The sequence below is a fragment of the Canis lupus genome, chromosome 18, assembly GCF_048164855.1.
Source record: "Canis lupus baileyi chromosome 18, mCanLup2.hap1, whole genome shotgun sequence".
Lineage (NCBI taxonomy): Eukaryota > Metazoa > Chordata > Mammalia > Carnivora > Canidae > Canis > Canis lupus.
The window spans coordinates 53,515,421-53,536,238 of NC_132855.1; the positions used below are offsets into that span (position 1 = coordinate 53,515,421).

The window sequence follows — 20,818 nt, forward strand, 5'->3', positions numbered from 1 at the left end:
TATAGGCAGATGTAGAACACTCAAGCAGATCTGATATACATGTCAGTCAGAGGGTACTGTGGAAAATCTACATGGGAAGTATAGTTAGGGGCAGTTTATTAAGTTTGGAATCCTTTAGATCCTTGCTACTCAAGCTGGTCTGTGACCAGAAGCATTGGCATCTCCTGGGAGCTCGTTAGGAATGTACAATCTTGGGCAACTCTGGTTGTGTACTTGTGTATACCCACCAGAACCTTAGTTTTTTATTCATTGTTGAGGAATACTGGCCTAGCAGTTGTCTTATTCATGCTTCTTTTATGAAACCTCAGAGTAGAGAGGCAAGAAAATCATTTTAGGAAGTTTTTGGAAGAGTGGAAATGTATAATAAAGCTTATTATTAAAAGACCTGTAATAAAATACTTGGTAGAGACATAGAACCACAGACAGGCACAGATACACAAAGACAGACATACAAAGATCCCTCACATAAAACAGAACCCCTTAAAACTCTCACCTTGGACCCTTTATACCTATGGACTCATACTCGCACCCAAAGAGAGACCTCATGTGTCTCCATAGAGAATTCCCTACAGGTACTCACAGGGATAGCCCACATAGGGCTACATACACCCTGGATCCCATCCCCCAACAGAATTACATACATACACACTGACAGCCAAAAAGTAATGTTAAAAACTCAGAATTTTCCTAAGACTTGAGTAGTTTTTTCCATATATTTGAGGAGAAGGGACAAGTATACTCTTTATGGTACTTTTTTTTTTATTTTTTTATTTTTTTATTTATTTATGATAGTTAGAGAGAGAGAGAGAGGGAGGCAGAGACACAGGCAGAGGGAGAAGCAGGCTCCATGCACCGGGAGCCCGATGTGGGATTCGATCCCGGATCTCCGGGATCACGCCCTGGGCCAAAGGCAGGCGCCAGACCGCTGCGCCACCCAGGGATCCCTCTTTATGGTACTTTTAACTGAGCCAGAAAATGAAGCAAAAACAGACGGATTACCATTGGGTCTGCAGAACAGTGAATGTTACAAATCCAGTTTTATTTGAATTCCTGTTTCTGGAGCTGCTTGTTCCTGCGCATCATTTTCAGTTTGATGTACTCATCATGCTTGGTTGGAAAAGTCATTCTCCTCTTATTTTCTCTCAGGAGCTTGCATTCTAGATTGCCAGTTAAGCAGAGGTTCCATGTTCAGTTCCCCTTGGTACTAATGAACACACTCCTCGATGCCCTCTGAGTCACATAAATCTGCCCAGGAATGGAAAATCCAGAAATACTGCTCCTTTGTGGAGGACTCATACTGAGTCCTTTGTGGATGTGTAGGACTGAAAAATGTAGGGCAGAGAGGGAATATTATGCTAAACTAGAAAGAGGTGTAATTTTGGTCTTTTTACCTCTTGGGTCACTCATAGTATAGGTTTGTGCAAGACCTGTGATGAAACTTAAGGATGATTCAGGGGAGTAATTTACTTGTGAATTAAAAGATTTTTAAATTCTGCTGATTTTGGCTTAAGGATAGCACATTGATTGTTGGTTGATAAAGAGATCACTGGTATCAACAAAACCAGATTTTTTTTAGTCCCTTGGGCAGCATTTTTTGAGAAGTACCTGTTAAGGAAAAGGAGACTGACACATATAGCATGTTTGTGCCTAAATACTTGAAAGTTTGTATCACACTAAGGGAATTAGGCACAGAGAGACATTGCTAGAAGATTTTTACAAATATAGGTTCCAAAGAGATAAATATTTTTCTCTTGCTGTCTGGTACATGTATATGTTTCCATTTGACCAAAAGCCTGTTAAAATTTTTTTCAAACATATGGAAGAGTTCTGAGAAAATTGTACATGCTGCCCAATTTAACAAATGTTGGCATTTTGCAAACATTTCTGTAGCTACTTTTAAAGATATAAAACATTGTAGATAAAATTGAAGAGCCCTTTGTACCCTTTGTCTGTTTATTTCCTTTCTTCTTTTCTCTCCCTCCATCACAGAGGTAACTGCTGTCCACACTTTTCAGTTTATTATTCCCCTTCATCTTTTAGCACCTTTGTTATATATTATCAATATCAATTGTAAATTGATAAGCAACGTATATCATTGTTTTGTGTGTTTATAAACTTAACATAAATGGTACAATAGAGCAGATACTATTCTGCAACCTACTTTTTTCACTCAGCTTTGTGTTTTAACCAGTCTACTACATGTAGATTTTCTAGTTGAGTCATGTTAACTGTTGTGTAGTGCTTCATTGTGTGACTCTACCACAGTTTACTCATACCCTATTAATGTTTCCTCTTATTTTTTTTTTTTTTTTGAGCTGGAGTGAACATCTTTAAATGATGTTTCCTAGGATGCCTGGGTAGCTCAGCTGTTGGGCACCTGCCTTCGGCTCAGGTCGTGATCCTGGGATCTGGGATTGAGTCCTGCATGGGGCTCCCTGCAAGGAGTCTGCTTCTCCCTCTGCCTGTGTTTCTGCCTCTCTCTCTCTCAGTCTGTGTCTCCCATGAATAAAAATAAAATAAAATAAAATAAATAAAAAAAAATCATGTTTCCTTATCATGTATATGATAGATTCTCTAGGGTATACCCCATAAGCAAAATTGCTTAAGGTATACCAACTTTATCAGATACTCTCAAATTGCTTTTTAGAGTGTGTTTTTTTTTTTTTTTTTTTTTAAGATTTTATTTATTTCAGAGAGAGAGCACAAGTGGGGGAGAGAGGGGCGGTGAGAGGGGGAGAAGCAGACTGAGAAGGGAGCCCGATGCAGGACTCCATCCCAGGATCCTGGGATCATGATCTGAACTGAAGATAGACACTTAACTGACTGAGCCATCCAGGCGCCCTCTATAAATTTTATTAACCCTTTGTTTTTTGAATCCTTAATATGTGGTATTGTCAGATATTTAATTTTTCTTAGTTTAGTGGTTGTGAAATGGTATCTCTTTTAATTTGCATTTCCTTGGATATTAGTGAGATTGAGCATGTCTTAATATGTTTGTGGTTCATCTGGATTTCCTTATTTATAAAATGTATATATGCATATCCTTTCCCATTTTTCTATTGGGATCTCATTGGTTTCCTTATTGATTTGTAAGAGTTCTTTATAATTGTTCTAATGCTTTATCAATATATTTGTGTTGCAAATATCCTCTTGGTCTATGGCTTGTCTTTTTTACTTATTATCACTTTTATACAGAAATTAAAATATGTTTTTCCTCCATGTCCTTTTTGATTCTTGTTTTAGAAGCTTTTCCCTATCCTCATATGTAATGCCACTTTTCTGTCACATCCTTTGTATCATCCATTCTGTTTTGGGGTTGTGTATTATGTTTCATTTCTCTCTGTTGATTTCTTTACCAATATCACACTTTTTTTTTTTTTTTTTTAATTTCTAGCATCTGGGCCAAAGGCAGATGCTCAACTGCTGAGCCACCCAGTCATCCCTAATTTTATGGTCTTTAAAAAGGATCTTTTGGGTATTACAGAAATCATTGTTTTTTTTTTTTTTAAACTCCTTCCCTTGGGGTAATGTCTTTAAATTTCTTCCATTGGTTTAGTGGACCCACTTTTTGTTCATTAAGGTATTTGGCTTAATGGTATTTGGCTTGCTTTTGGTAGATTTTTACAATTTAATGCTAGCACATAATAGATGGTAAATGTTTGTGGTAATAGAACTGAGCCCCATCATAAACCATTGATTTGTAACATGCATCTCTTCCCTTACCAGCTAAAGTACCTCTGTTCCTTAGATGAATGTGACTCCTGATGCAGTCACACACATGAAAACTTTAGTATTTTCAGCTTTTGTATACAATATTCTTGGTTAGATTCTCTGTCAGATGTCACTGGTAAGTAAGCCTTTGGAAAGAGCCCAAGGGTTTTTAGACTCTGACCAGACAATAGCAACAAGAACATTGTGTAGTATATACTGACGTGATGATATTTGGCAATTCTAAAGCAGTATTAGTTTTATTCAAGAGCATCAGGTTAAACCAGTTAGGACTCCTTTGGTTGAAAACCTACTTTGTAGATTTTATAATTTTATTTACTCTCTCTCTCTTTTTTTTTTTTCTTCAGAGTTGTTCCTTAAATATGTAGCAGAGATCATGGTGGATATGGATCTGTACTTGAAGACAGATACTTAGCAAGAGGGCTATTGGCTTAAAGGGAGCAAGGATGATGGGTATTTTGGGTTCACAGACTCTTGAAGCCTCTGTCCCAATCTTGGGGAAAAAAAGGAAGGGCACCCTAGAAAGGTTGGGACCTTGCCAAGATGTAGCACAGTATCAAAGAATGCTCTCTTCAGAGTACTTATAAATATAAATTAGTGCTTATAATAGCACTGTGGTAAGCAGTTATAGTTTACTAATGGAAAGGCTAAGTAAAATGAAATTCAATTAATGTTTGTTAAATACTAGTAAGCACTCTACTTAGTGTTAGTCCATAGCTCCAGAGCAGACAGCTGTAAATGTAAAGTCCAAATGCTGCATTTTGCCAAGACAGCATCTTAGTCTCAATATCTGTAAATATAGGGCAGCGTGGGTGGCAGTGGTTTAAGCGCCTGTCTTCCACCCAGGGCGTGATCCTGGAGTCCCAGGATCGAGTCCCACGTCGGGCTCCCCGCATGGAGCCTGCTCCTCCCTCTGCCTGTGTCTCTGCCTCTCTCTCTCTCTCTGTGTCTATCATGAATAAATAAATAAGATCTTTAAAAAAATATCTGTAAATATAAATAATTTCCAAATTATAAGATTGTACTACAGAAATATATATGCATATACCTATATTTAAAATTTTTTTTAAAATTTTTATTTATTTTAGGGAGAGATAGTGCATGTGCTGGCAAGTCAGGGGAGAGATGGAGGCTGAGGGACGGGAGAGACTCTCAATCAGACTATGCACTGAGCACAGAGCCTGACCCTGAGATCATGACCTGAGTCAAAACCAGGAGTTGGGGCAGCCCGGGTGGCTCAGCGGTTTAGCGCCGCCTTCAGCCCGGGGCCTGATCCTGGAGACCCGGGATCGAGTCCCACATCGGGCTCCCTGCATGGAGCCTGCTTCTCTCTCTGCCTGTGTCTCTCTGCCTCTCCTTCTCTCTGTGTCCCTCATGAATAAATAAATAAAATCTTTAAAAAAAAAAAAAAAAACAGGAGTTGGACGCTTAACTGACTGAGCCACCCAGGCGCCCCAGAAATATACTTTTAAACAGAGATAAGAATGTAGGTATTTTAAAATATACTTATTTATATTTTTATGTTTAATGAAACATAAAAGCATTAGAAAACCTAGTTTATAGTTGTATCTTTTTTGCTAAGGTAATATGATTTAGTCAAATCAAACACAGGGTAAAAACTGAACTTGTTCTTGTTCTATAAATACTTCAACCAAATGCTTATTTGCCTGAATCATAATATAAACACTTGGTTAAAGTGTTATAGAATAAGAACTCAAGTTTAATTTTTTTTTTTTACCTTGTGTTAGAAATGTTAGTATAACATCTAAATGAAGATGTTTTACAGATAGAACTGATGTCCAAGTGGAAATTGAAGGAAGGAGTCAAGATATAGTTTTGGAGATTGTTAGGAAGGTCCTAATTATAATGGTAGCTATATTTAGAAGCATTGTAAAGCATTGGGGGCTGTCAAGATAAGCTTGGGCACAAAGCACCATTAATAGGAAGAAGAAAAAATATTGGCAAAACTACATTGCTATCCTATAACATAATTTTACCTTTGTATAGTTCTTTATACCTTAATCCAGTTAAATCTACCATTTTATTTGATAACTGAAATAGAATTTGAAATATACTAACATTATACTAACTAATTCTTTATTAATATAACTCTCTTAACTAAATATACTAACTAGTGTTAGTTTCAGGGAGGCTTGACTGTTATTTTTACCTATGATTTAAAAAACCAGATACTTTATATTTCATTTTATTGTACATGATTGGTACATTGTTAATATTTTTCAAGGAAATAGCAATTTTGTTGAAACTTGAGCCCATGTCTTTTAAAATTTTCTATCTAGGTCTCTTTGTTGTACCATATTACTATAAAACTATCAGTGTTCACTAAGCCAAAAACAGTGTTATCTACAGGCTTTATTTCAAAGATCTAATTTTGTAAAGAGACTTGAAGGCAATATTACAGCTACTCTTCTATTTTCTCTGAGCTAGGTCATCAGCTAAGGGGGGAAGAGAATAAAGGTTCAGAAGGTTGAATAAAATGGTGAAAATTTGAAGTAGTTTTTTTTTTTGGTGGAGTATGAGCAAGTGAATTAACTAAAAATATAGCAGGGTTTCAGAATTAATCAGAAAGTGTAGAATTAAATTTTCTAGTCACATTTCAATTAATTAATTAATTTTTAAGTAAGCTCCACACGCAACTTGGGGCTCAAACTCATGACCCTGAGATCAAGAGTCACATGCTCTACTGACTGAGCCAGTGGCGAGGAGCCGGGGCATGGGTGGGGGGTGCACGGAATGGACCTTTCTTGGAGTCACATTTTTAAAAAGTAATTAACTTTTTTTTTTTTTTTTAAGATTTTATTTATTTCTTTGACAGTGAGAGAGAGCACAAGCAGGGGGAGGAGCAGCAGGCAGAGGGAGAGGGAGAAACAGGCTCCCTGCTGAGCAGAGAACTGGATGCACAACTCAGTCCCAGGATCCTGAGATCATGACCTGAGCCACCTAGGTACCCCAAGACAGTTCATTTGATAGACCTGGCTTGATGAACTCAAGGGAAGTTGATACATTTTAAAAAAATGAAGGGTGAGATCTTGTTAGAAGGATGTTCATTCTATAGGAGGAGGCAGTGCTAATACTAAATTTAATACCATCATCCTATGTAGACATGTCCACCTTGCCAAATGAAAGCTGGCTTCTTGTTACCCTTCAGCTATGTACAGTGTATATATCCCTTAAAAATAACAGAAAAGGTAGTATACTACATAACAATGGTCTACATCTTGTTTTTTGCTTGCTTAATATATCTCGAAGCTGCTTTGTTCTTAAAGTCTATATTCCATTGTATGGATGTACCATAATTTCTGTAACCAGTTTGCTATTTATGGTTGTTTTCAATATTTTGCCCTTACAGAGAATACCAAAATGAATATCTTTGTGTATATGTGTTGATGAATATCTGTAGAATAAATTCTTACAAGTGGAATTTCTTGTTCAAAAGATAGGTATATTTTTTTAAATAAATATTGCCAGATGCAATAGAAATTAGACCAGTTAACACTTTCAATTAATAGTGAATAAACTTTTCTTAAATAGAATGGATTCTTAAAATTTATAGATTTGAAAAATTTTATTGTGCTGTTCTAATAGAAGAGGCATAAGTAGGGTCCCCTGGGTGGCTCAGTCAGTTAAGCATTTGACTCGTGGTTTCAGCTCAGGTCGTCATCTCAGGGTCATGAGATTGAGGCCCACATTGGTCTCCATGCTCAGCAAGGAGTCTGCTTGGGATTATCTCTCTTCCTCTCCTCGTCCGGTTCATGTTCTCACTCTAAAATACATAAATCTTAAAAAAAAAAAAAAAAAAAAAAAAAGAAGAAGAAGAAGAAGAGGCATAGGTAGCCCCCTTTTGTCCTGAGATAATCCTCTTGAACCGCCTCACAGTTGGAACCTTTGGGTTCCAGTGTACAGATTGAAAACACTGTCCAGCTCCTTTTATTTTATGTATGAAGGGTTCCAAAGAGATGGAGCTATTCCTTCAAGAACTCTCAAAAGCAAAAAAAAATAGGAATGGCTCTGAAATGTGTATGAAAGGAATTTCTTAGTGTTCTCTGTAACAGATAAACCTCAATGACTTTTTTGAGAATCATACCTTTTAAAAATAACATTTGCAGGGCACCTGGCTCAGTGGTTGAGCGTGTCTTTGGCTCAGGTTGTGGTCCTGGGGTCATGGGATTGAGTCCTGCATCAGGTTCCCCGCAGGGAGTCTGCTTCTCCCTCTGCCTATGTTTCTGCCTCTTTCTGTATCTTTCATGAATAAATAAATTCTTTAAAAAAAATAACATTTGTAATTTGATTCTGTTTTCACAAGATTCACGGTTAGAGACATTGGCAGCTCAATGGCATTGGAGTAGAATAGGGAATTTGATGGTCAGGGAAAGGATGAGGGAGGAAGTTCTTGCCTTCATATTTCTGATGTGGTGACAGTTGATCTGAAAAGCAAAAGGGGGAAAAAAAAAGAAAGAAAAGCAAAGGGGCAAAGGCTAGCTGAGGAGGATGAGGCGATACAGGAGTAAAAAGATCTAGAGTGTCTAGTCCAGTGCCTTGTCCATAGTAGCTGCTAGTGATGCTAGTTCCCTGTTCGTGGAAGTATAGATTAGTCAAACTATTTTGGAAGGAAGTACTCAATCAGATTATATATTATGAATACCTCATAATCCAGAAGCTCTTTCTCTAAATATATATCTGAAAGAAATACACACATAATACAATGCACCTGGTTGTTTATTATGGTTTTATTTGTTTATGGAAAACGAATTTGTCCTACTCTTTCCCTAGTGATGGGTAAATTATGGTAGATTTATACCACTAAGAACTATCAGTTTGAAGCAGTGGACTAGATGTGCACATGGCAGTGGACTAGATGTGCACATGGCAACATGATGTATCTTAAAAACATGGTTCTGAAAAACCAGAAAGAAAACTAGAAAGAAACAAACTGGATATATATAACACAATAGCATTTATTTATATAAATTTTAAAAAAAGATAAATTTTAAAATATATGTAAGTAAAACACATTGTAAGAAACATGTAAAACATGTTTGTAAGAAAACGTATAAACGCATTAAATATATTACAGTGATTGCCTAAACTGAGTACTAATGGGAGTGGGATAAAAGAGAATAAATAGAATAAAAATATGTAAATGTAAAACTCCTCTCCAGTGAAGTGACCTTTTGAAGCATCTGTTGGTTGACTAGGAGGATGTCTACAGACCACTACCCTGTGTCTCCCATTGTTAACTACGTTTGGGAGTATTGCTTCTGATGACAGATTACCATTTGAACATATTTTATTGTTAATCTAACTGTGCTTAATGCTTGAGGTTTAGGTTTCTGAAATCTTCCTCTTTTTGGCCTTCATTTCTTCTTTACTTTTCCTGTTACTGTATGTTCTGTTTGGTTGTTGCTTTCATACAGAATATACTAGCCTAATTGTTTTTATCTCATTTAGATACTTCTTGTATAGCCAGTACTGTATGTTGTCATTCTTAGAAGACGATACTGATACTTAGTGATGAGTATATGAGAAACTATTCAGTATCTCTTTGATAATGGCCTTTTTTGATTAAAGGAAGGAAATAAATACTTGTAATAAAGCACTCACTATTTTGATCCGTTACCCTATATAAAATTTATGTTATTTGGGCAGCCGGGATGGCACAGCAGTTTAGCGCCTGCCTTCGGCCCAGGGCGTGATCCTGGAGACCCCGGGATCGAGTCCCACGTCGGGCTCCCTGCATGGAGCCTGCTTCTCCCTCTGCCTGTGTCTCTGCCTCTCTCTCTGTGTCTCTCATGAATAAATAAATAAAATTTTTAAAAAAATTGTTATTTATCATCCTTTTCCTAAGAATCTCTGTTTGTGGAGCAGGTAAAAGTAGTGACTCCTAGAGAGTTCACAGAGGTAGCAGTAGGTATATATTATAGGAAACAGGAAACAAATGGCCCCTACCTTTCTGCAATTTTTGTTGCTAAAACTACTCTTCCTTTTGAAGGTCATGAACTTTTGAGTAGCCTGAATTTTGAGTTAGTCTTAATTGAGGTTTTGGTTGTTAATGTGTACCACCCAGTCTGGTGCTCCAGATTAGCAACTGGAGAAAGGAGGGGTGATGGAATTAAAGTAACCTTGGCAACCATTATAATGTAAATGAGCCTCCTTGGGAAGGAAGTTGTGAGCGTGGGCACTTGTTAGGACATTCCTTTATAGCTTTTCAACTAGAACTGACTAGCATTTTGCTATTTTGAAATCCTGGTGTAGCTGTTCCTAATACACCATCAAGTCCTGTGCCGCTCTGGACTTTTTTCAGTTTTCTGAGAAGCTAATAACATGTTTTAGTACATATATAAAAAAATGAATTGTAAAACAATGTACTTCTTCATATACACGAAAACCTCTTTTTCCTTTACCAACATTACCTTTTTCTCATTGCCTTCTGGCATTAACTTGCTACAGCTCTGCACCAAATCTCTGATGCACAAAGGGGAAGCCACTTAGGTTTCCGGAGAAACGATGTGGTGTATAAACCCTGTTGGCCAAGTTTTGGCTTATGATAGATCTGATAGTGCCAAGGCTACAACTTAAGCAGTCTCCCTCTTTGAGAGAGACAGATCTTTTGTTTCACATCTTATTTTTTGTTTTGTTTTGTTTTTGCCTTTAGGCTTTAAGAAATAAAATTTCTTACATGTTTTGAAGTTTTAATGCAGGCTTATTACTCTTTGTGGATTTCAAGATTGGATGACAAAGTAACAAAAGTGAAACCAAAATTATTACCAAACTGGGGTTGAGTTACTAAATTAAGTACTGTACTTGTTTACTGCCTCCCTAATGAGTCCAGTGGTTTTAACAAGAAGTTTGTGAGTGAAAAGCTTGGGGTTCTTATTCAAGGTTAATCATTGTTATACTGTTGGTGCAAAGCAAATAGCTTCTGTCAGCCTCAGGTTTCACTTTGTAAAGAGTGAAAACAATGACCCCCCCCCCCCCAAAAAAAAAACAATGACTTTCCATTGTGGGAAATATTTGGAAAAGGGACTGAAATATCCCTTTCATTTGGAAAAGGGACTGAAATATAACAAGTGGTGTGATCGAGAATGTCATCAAATTCTAAATTTTAGGGTAATATGCCTTACATATCCTCTGTAGCTCACTTCAGTTAAGGCTTTTAAATACTGTTACTTTGATTTTTCAGCCATCTTCCTCCAACTGTACCCTTTTGTTGAATTGTCATTCAGATCACCTCAGATACTCATAACTACCATCTTTGTTGGCTTAGCCATCAACAAGTAAGTTGATCTTGAACTTCAAATATTTGAGCATTTATTATATGAAAAACTTGGAACTGTGTGCATGGAGAATGTTTAAAATATGTAAAAGCAGGGCAGCCCCCTCTGCCTATCTCTGCCTCTCCCTCTCTCTCTCTCTCTCTCTCTCTCTCTCATTCTGTGTCTCTAATAAATAAATAAAATCTCTAAAAAAATATGTAAAAGCATAATTCCTGCCCTTTGATCTAACAGTCATTTCAATACTTGGAAGCAGTTCTAATGTTCCTTTTCCAGCCTCAGATCTTTGTGGAAATTGTTCCTGATTGTCTTAGTTGCTCTTCATATGATTTAGTTTGCCAGTACTGTTACCACCTTCCTGGCTATCCTTTTCTGGATTTATTATATGTGATCAGTGTAGCCTGTAAGAGGTCATATACCAAATTATGGCTTTAGGTTGTTGCGTGGCCTGTAGCAGTTTTCTTCTTTTTTCAGGTCACTGTAGTGTTATTTTGTTAACTGAGTTTGTTTAGGCTTCTTAAGCTGATACCTCATAATGAGGGCTTATCTTGAACTTACACTCAATTGTTAAAAAGAAACAACAGCTAAAAAATGGAGTCACTTGTACTAAGCCCATGTCACCAAACTGAGATTTAATACTTAACCTAATTGCAGTTTTGACCTTCCTCAGGAATGTAGTCTTAATGGTCAGTCTGGAATTTCCTAGTCAGCACCAGTGTAGTTATCCTGCCTAATAGACCCTGATCTTCTCCCAAAGGAAAGTGACCTTGTCAGAAATAATAAATTTTTTTTTATTAATGACTTCCTTTTCTCATTCCCTTTCTGCCTTTAAAACCCTTTTTCTTTTCTTTTTAAAATATTTTATTTATCTATTTGAGAAAGAAAAAATGTGTGTAAGCACGAGCAGGGTGTGGGGGGAACAGAGAGAGAGGGATGAGCAGACTGCATGCTGAGTATGGAACCCGACTCTGGGCTCAATCCCACGACCCAAGCCAAAACTAAGAGCCTAATTCTTTACTGACTGACTGAGCCACTCAGGTCCCCCCAAACCTTTCCTTTTCTGTAGCTCTTTGGAGCTTCTTTCTGTTTGCTAGATGGGATGATACTCAATTCATAAATCATTAAATAAAGCCCAATTTGATCTTTAAATTTATTCAGTTGAATTTTTGTTATTTAACACAACTAAATTCTTAACTAATCATCAACTGTTAAAACTGATTTCTTACCAGTAGAATATTCTTTTTAGATAACTGCATTTATATTCATCCTTGATAAATTTCATTTTTAATTTTCAGTCAATTGTTTCTGCCTGTTCAGATATTTTTTATTTTTTAATTATATCTTTCATGGCCTTATCTAATCTTCCCAGGTTTAAACACTAGAAAGGGCAGCCCGGTGGCTCAGAGGTTTAGCGCTGCCTTCAGCCCAGGGCCTGATCCTGGAGACCCGGGATCGAGTGCCATGTCAGGCTCCCTGTGAGGAGCCTGCTTCTCCCTCTGCCTGTGTCTCTGCCTCTCTCTCTGTGTGTCTGTCATGAATAAATAAATAAAATCTTTTTTTTTTTAATATTTTATTTATTTATTCATGAAAGACACAAAGAGAGAGAGAGAGAGGCAGAGACACAGGCAGAGGGAGAAGCAGGCTCCATGCAGGGAGCCCAATGTGGGACTCCATCCCGGGACTCCAGGATCACGCCCTGGGCCGAAGGCAGGTGCCAAACCCCTAAGCCACCCCGGCATCCCTAAATAAATAAAATCTTAAAAAAAAAAAAAAAAAAACCACCAGGAAAATGTGCAAGCTGCCTTTTAAATTTTGGGTGTTGATAAACATCTACCAAAGTAAGGCCAAATACAGAGTTCTATGATAACATTAGAGCCTTCCATCTGGATTGAGATTAAGCTATTGATTAAATCCAAGGATGGTTGTTTAACCAATTTTAAATCTTCTTCTTTTTTTTTTTTTAAGATTTTATTTATTTATTCATGAGAGACACACACAGAGAGAGAGGCAGAGACACAGGCAGAGGGAGAAGCAGACTCCATGCATGGAGCCCGAAGTGGGACTCGATCCCGGGTCTCCAGGATCACACCCTGGGCTGCAGGCAGCGCCAAACCGCTGCACCACCGGGGCTGCCCACCAATTCTAAATCTTTACCTGACTAATATAAGAAATCTTATTTTGATTTTGGTATGATGTATTTGGCCTACTCTGTTACTTGTCTGATCTCAAATTTTACCAAAAGTAAAATTAGGTCAGCATGATTTTTTTTCTTATTGAATCCATTCTAGCTTTTGATGCTCTCTATACCCTTTCCTTACTTTGCCATAGGCTGACATAGAATTTTGCAGGGAATCCTTGTTAAACTCTTACTCTATAGTTCCTAGAATTTATTTTATTTTATTATTTTATTTTTTTATTTTTTATTCCCTAGAATTTAATCTTTCTTTTCCTCTTTCTTTCTTTTCTTTCTTTCTTTCTTTCTTTCTTTCTTTCTTTCTTTCTTTCTTTCTTTCTTTCTTTCTTCTTTCTTAAGATTTTATTTATTTATTCATGAGAGACACAGAGAGAGAGAGAGGCAGAGACACAGGCAGAGGGAGAAGCAGGCTCCTCACAGGGAGCCTGACATGGCACTCGATCCCGGGTCTCCAGGATCAGGCCCTGGGCTGAAGGCGGTGCTAAACTGCTGAGCCACCTGGGCTACCCCATATCTCTCTTTTTTTCCTTTGAGAAAATTGAAATAAAATTTTCTCGTTTCTAGTCTTCTAACTTCTGTTTTCCATGAGATACCATGGAGATCTCAATATTTTAGGCTGTAATTTATTTGATTCTAGAATGTACTAAAAAGCTACTTAATGCTCTTTTATTATCTTTTCTTTTGTCTCAGGCTTCAGTTTTCTCTTAGTCATATGTGTTCTGCTCTTTCCAATCTGGAAGATTATTCTTGACAAAGAAAAATAGAAGCAAAATAAGAGTGGGATAGGTTAGATTTTCTGTATTATCTATTAACATGATAGAAGGGCCTATCTCATCTTTGTATCCAACTTTGCTGGAAAAAGACTGTATTAGTACTGTATAAGCTTATATCGATCCTCTATTATGTGCCAAGCACTGCATTAGATTCTTAGATTCCAAAGATGAGAAGGACGTGGTCTTTTCTCTTAAGGAAGCCACAATATAGTTGAAGTTATATATAATATATATATAATATATATAAATCCAATCATGGCACTCTCCATGCTATATATATGGCAAGATAATGGCTAATAGACAATGTTTAAAATCCTGTGGTGGAGTTGTGTTTAAGGGGGGCAGATTTATATGAACCTCCACAGCGGAAGCCCTGTTTAAGTGAAAGTATAGACATTTTGGGTGGTTTGGGATGGGCATCTGTAAATAAATGGACAGAAGGACCAATATGATTGAGAAATCTTAAAATAATCCAGTATTACAATATGGAATATAAAGGGGAGTCCCAGGAAATGAGACTGGAGAGATGGGCAGGACTGTGTCAGAAGGAGCCTTTATATTATGATAGTAACGCATGAGTGTCACTTAAGGGTTTTAGCAAGAGATGTGATCAAGACCAGGGTAGTTGAGATCCTTTTTTATGATATATAAGTCAGTTTAGGCTAGGTTATGTTGTGGTAGCAAACAATCCTCCAATTTTAATGGCTATAATAACAAGGATTAATTTTTTGCTAATGCTGCAAATTTACCATATGGCCCATTTGCCCATTTCCAGGACCCAGGCAAGAGTTGCAGCTCTTGTCTGAGACATTAACCTTGTGGTAGAGGGAAATGAGAATTACTCTGAAAGCTTCTGTTCAGAAAGTAAAATGTGTAATTTCCTTGTATTTCTTTGGCTACAGCAAGTCATTTGGCCAAGCCTGACAACAGCTAGGTGGGAGAATCCTCTACCAGGGAGGGGAAATGAATATATTGAATAATAATGGTATCTATTTACATGCATCAAATTGAAATTTTTTTACTTTCTGTGATTACTTTGGAGCTGCTGATAGCCATGTTCCCCATGACTTAACCTGAGGGAGTGAAATGTCCTGGCAGCTTTAGTCTCTGCACTCCTTGGGGGGCTGCTCAGGTGCCTGAAATGTTCCTTGGTATTTATGAGCTAATAGGAGAGTGCCATGATTTGATTTGTATTTTAGATTACCTTGGATGCAGTATGGAGAATGGGGAAAATGCATTAGAGTAGAAGCAGTTAGTACTATATGCAGAAAGATTGGTTAGTAATCTGTTTCAGATTTGGAAGCACAAACTAGAGCCCTAATGATGGGACTGGAAAGATGAAGATGGAATTTTTTTTTTTTTTTTTTTTTTTAGAGTTACCTCATAGGTAGAATGAGGCTCTGGTTATTATAGGGAAGAGTAAAAGAGGGAAGTGAGTTATGGCCAGTTAGGACATCTGGGTGGATGATGGTGCCATTAACCAACATAGGAGGTAAAAAATAGTGGTGGGAGAAGGTACATTAATTTTAGACATGTTGAGTTTAAGATGTCTGTGGAACATCTGAATGAGGATAACTAGTAGACAAATTGGATATACTGTTATGGGGCTCAGAGGATGTAAAGAGTTATTACAGTAGTGATTCATGGGATGTAAGGTAAGAAATCATGGATAAGGAGGAAAAGGAATAAAAAAGATGGCCAACAAATTGATAGTGAAAGGATCAGTGAGCTAAAGTCAATGTGAGATAGTAGGAGTAATTGAACAAGCAAGCTAAAAGGAGAGGCCAGAGAGCAAATTACCCAAATAAGCTCTTTTGGAGATGGAATAATTTCTGGTGATGATAACAGCTGAGGTATGACCTTGGTAATGGTTAGCTGAGATAGAATGAAGGAGAATATCATTAGAGATAAAATGAAAGAACTTGAAGGTCAGATCTTCATGGGCCACCCACATACATTGTTAAAATCACCCAGTGTTGCAGAACTTCTAGTTGTCTACTTAATATCCAGTTTCTACTGCTTTCTTATTAATGGAACCCTGGAAAAACTTGAAATTAGATTTAGCTGCATTTGACAATAACCATCAATAACCATGGTTTATATGCACATGGGTTTATTTTCTCATAAAATATGCTATCTTTGTTCATGTAAAGTCATCATTGTTTCACATCTTTTATAGTATTTATGGTATTTATTACATTCTGAGTAAGTTATATGCGTGATTTATTAATTCTGCCCACCTGTAACCCTCAAAATGTACATATTGTATTTACAAAGAAATATAGGGATAATAAGCATTACAAGGTTGGTATGGTAACTGCAAAGATTAGGGACCCAGACTCCTGTCATTTTGCTCCATCATTCTTAGTATGTTGCTTCCATCCTTTCATGGTTCAAGATAACTGCTGGAGCTCAAGGCATTGTTTCTGTATTGTCACTGTCAAGAAAGAGGAAGGGGAAAAAAAAAAAAAAAGGAGGGGACCCTCCCAGAAGCCCCACCCAACAATTTCCACTTACCTTTCCTCTGCCAAGCCCAGGTTAATGGTGGAATTTAGGATGGCTAGAATCTGAGAGAGATGAATTTAATAAACGGCAGTAGCTAGGAGAGGAAGAAATGACATATTGAATGACATGACCTTAACAGAATTGCTTTTTATAAGAGAGAAGGAAATAGTATTCTGGCAGAGAGTACAGCAAGTGCAGAGGTTCTGAGGGGCAGGTATACCAGTGATTTTAAGGAATAGCAAGGAGCCCGGTGTAGCTGGAGTAGAGTCAAAGATGGAGAGATTGTATAGATGAGGCCAGAAGATAACGGAGATATTTCATACACTGTCTTAACTAGTTATATTAAGGATTTTAGGCTTTGGCTTTTGTTCTAAATGAGATAGTTAAAACCATTGGGAAGTTTCAAGTAAGGTGGCATGATCTGACCTAAGTTTGTTTGGTTTTTGTTTTGTTGTTGTTGCTTTTCAAAGACTTTATTTATTTACTCATGAGATACACACAGAGAGGCAGAGACATGGAGAAGCAGGCTCCCTGTGGGAAGACCGATGTGGGACTCAATCCCAGGACCCCAGAATCATGCCCTGAGCTGAAGGCAGATGCTCAATCACTGACGTCTGTGGTAGTGTGGGTAGATACACACTACCCATGTGTCCCTGACCTAAGTTTTAACAAGATCATTATGGCTGCAAGGTTGAGAACAGACTGAAGGGGATCAGGAGTGGTAGTACGAAGACCAGTTAGGAGGTTACTGCAATGACCAGATGAGAGACAATGATAGTTTGGATCTGATAATAGCAGTGAAGATGGGAGAAATGGTTAGATTCTGCATGTATTTCAAAAGTAGAGCAAACCAGATATGCTAATAGCTTTGACTAGTGTTTGAAAGAAAGAGAAGAGTTAAAGATGACTTCAAAGCCTTTGGCCAGAACAGTTGTTGGGATGAGAGTAATAGGCGAAAGTTTGTCCAAAATGAAGATAATTGTTTTGGTATAGTGATCTACTGTCGGTATAGTCAGTATTTTCCTATTTCAGTATATTCCTATTTCTTGTCTATATCCATTTCTTCCTTCTCAGTACATTCCTTTCACAATTTTGCACAACAAATGTCTGTTGAGCAATTACAAAGTGTTCTAGCCTTTATTAGTTAGGTATTCTTTGGTCACAAGTTAACTTAAAAAAAGAAAGGGTGGGTAGGGGGAGGACCTTAATAATATAATATCCTTATTATAAGGATAATAAGAGTCATTCATAGAATCAAAGGATATGCTGAAGAATCACACTTGGGAAGAGCCCTGAACTAAAGTGTCATCTCAGAGAGGTTTAGGTAGAGCATAATGGACATATTTTTATCAAGGTAACCTTATCTGGATAAATCACTCATATCATTGAATATCTTATTTAATAATGATACTGAGCTAGATACTGAGGGTAGGAATAGTGGTGGAGGAGGCATCCAAAGCTTGAATAAAATAGAATAAATAGGGATGCCTGGGTGGTTCAATGGTTGAGCATCTGCCTTTGGCTCAGGGCGTGTACCCGGAATCCCAGGATCAAGTCCTGCATTGGGCTTCCTGCATGGAGCCTGCTTCTCCCTCTGCCTATGTCTTTGCCTCTCTCTCTCTGTATCTCTCATGAATAAATAAATAAAAAATCTTAAAAAAAAAAACAGAATATACTCAGAAGGTTTTAGATAGAAATAGAATTAATAAATTATATAGTAACTTATTCAAATAAGAACGTAATAAATACCATAAAAGATGAAACAAAGATGATTTTATATTAACAAAGATAACATAGCTTTAATTTTTTAAAGATTTATTTATTTTAGAGTATGCAGTGGGGAGGACCAGAGGGAGAGGGGAGAGAGAATCTTAAGCAGACTCCACGCCAAACATGGCACCTAACACAGAGCTTGATCTCACGACCCCGAGATCATGACTTGACTTGAAACCAAGAGTCAGACAGTTAACCAACTGTAACCAACTGTGCCACACAGGTGTCTGTATAGTTATAATTTTACATATAAATAGTTTTTATTTATTTTTATTTTTAAAAAAGATTTTATTTATTTATGAGAGAGAGAGAGAGGCAGAGACATAGGCAGAGGGAGAAGCAGGCTCCCTGTGGGGATCGTGATGTGGACTCCATCCCAGGACCCTGGGGTCACACCCTGAGCCAAAGGCAGAGGCTCAACAACTGAGCCACCCAGGTTTCCCATTAGGGTTTTTTTTAAATGACCATTCTGTTTTAAGTGAAAATTTAAAAATGGATTGTAAAATAAGATGAGCAGAAAATACCAATTTAAGAAAGGATGTGTGTGTGTGTACACGCATTCTTTCCAGTTTATTGAGTTTACATTAGCCTTATTAGATTTGGATATTAGTGTGGATAATATATTAGAGGTGAGGGTGAGGGTAGTATTGAAGTCAGAGAAACAGGCTGTTGTAGTTATCTAAGTAAGGATAAAGGCCTTTCCTATGACAGGAAATAGAGGAAATCTAATAAGAGAGATATTAAGATGGTAGAATTGATGGAATTTGGTGACATTTGTGTGTTGGAGTGTGGATGCTCTGTGTAATAAGAGAGAGGATGAGTTTCTAGCCTTTATGGTTGAATGAATGGTAGTTCTATGTTTATTTCAGAGTCTCTGTAACATGAAAGTATAAAAGCATTGAAAATGTCAAATTATCTGTTCTAAGAAAAAAATTGAGGAGAGATATCTAGAGAGAGATGAAAGTAAGAAATAATTTCTTTTGAAGAGTTTTAAGACAAACTTGGTATTTTGATCTACTTCCCCTTTTACTCTTAGTTCTAATTTAAACTAGCAATTTCCAAGGCTGAATTTTAGTGTTTGTGTGATAACTTTTAAATCCTTGTGCTGGGATCCCTGGGTGGCACAGCGGTTTGGCGCCTGCCTTTGGCCCAGGACGCAATCCTGGAGACCTGGGATCGAGTCCCATGTCGGGCTCCCTGCATGGAGCCTGCTTCTCCCTCTGCCTATGTCTTTGCCTCTCTCTCTCTGTGTGACTATCATAAATAAATAAAAATTAAAAAAAAATCCTTGTGCTATCTTTAGAATCTTGTTTTTATCATTCACTTTTTTATAAACCCCAAGCTTATTTTTATTGTGAACCCTAAAGAAGTTCAGTTTGACAGAGTATTGTGATATAACGAGGTAGAAAGATATAAGTATTAAAAAGCTATCTTTTATGGAGGCATTAGTGAGTTTTAGCAGGGTTTATGCTTTTTTGGAGACAGCATCAACTTTTTTGGGCAGGATCTTTCCTTTGCTGAAACAAACAAGATCTTGAAGATTGCTTGGTTGGCTGAATTTCTCTTTTGATATAACGTTCCAGCTTTTTTTTTTTTTTTTTTTTTTTATGATAGTCACACAGAGAGAGAGAGAGAGAGGCAGAGACAGGCAGAGGGAGAAGCAGGCTCCATGCACCGGGAGCCCGACGTGGGATTTGATCCCGGGTCTCCAGGATCGCGCCCTGGGTCAAAGGCAGGCGCCAAACTGCTGCGCCACCCAGGGATCCCACGTTCCAGCTTTTTGAAAATAAGTAGACTTTCATTTTTATTTTTTATTTTTTATTTTTTTTATTTTTATTATTATTTTTTTTTAGACTTTCATTTTTAAAATAGCTTTATTGGGATGTAATTTCATACTGTACAGTTCACTCATTTAAGCTATACAATTCAGTGTTTCTTTTGTTTATAGAGTTGTGTGAACATTATCATAATCTAATCTTATATTAGGACATTTTCAGCATTTCCAAAAGAAACCTGTAGTGGGACACCTGGGTGGCTCAGCGGTTGAGCGTCTGCCTTTAGCTTAGGGCATGATCCTGGAGTGCCGGGATTGGGTCCCACATCAGGCTCCTTGCATGGCCTGCTTCTCCCTCTGCCTAGTCTTTGCCTTTCTTTCTCTCTGTGTCTCTCATGAATAAATAAATAAAATCTATAAAAAAAAAAAAAAAAAACCTGTAGCAATCATTCCCCTACTCCTCCCACTTCATTCCACCCTTACCACCTCTAGGCAACCACTAATCTCTTTTCTGTCTCTATAGATATGCCTGTTCTGGACATTTCCTATAAATGGGATCTTTTTTTTGTTTTGTTTTGTTTTGGGGGGGGGATCTTAAAATTCTTATATACCTCTTGACTTTTTTAAAGGTCACTTGAAAGTTTATAGTATTTATAGCTCTCTCTTGCCTGATAAATTTGCTTGATTCTTCATATTTGTGTCTATTTAATATAATACTTTGTACATAATATATATCAAATAAATAATTTTAATATTTCATGTTTTTAAAATTTTTTTT

At 37.2% G+C, this 20,818-nt stretch overlaps 1 protein-coding gene and 1 long non-coding RNA gene across 3 annotated transcripts in view; one reads left to right on the forward strand and one right to left on the reverse strand.

Moving 5' to 3' along the window:
* Window positions 1-20,818, forward strand: part of AHCYL2 (adenosylhomocysteinase like 2) — a 163,193-nt gene that overhangs the window by 12,431 nt on the left and 129,944 nt on the right. The window lies entirely within an intron of this gene.
* On the reverse strand, window positions 7,297-9,864 carry LOC140609244 (uncharacterized). The gene is made up of 2 exons (XR_012011157.1): window positions 9,697-9,864; window positions 7,297-7,528 (listed from the first exon to the last, which is right to left on the reverse strand). It is a non-coding gene; the product is annotated as an uncharacterized lncRNA (long non-coding RNA).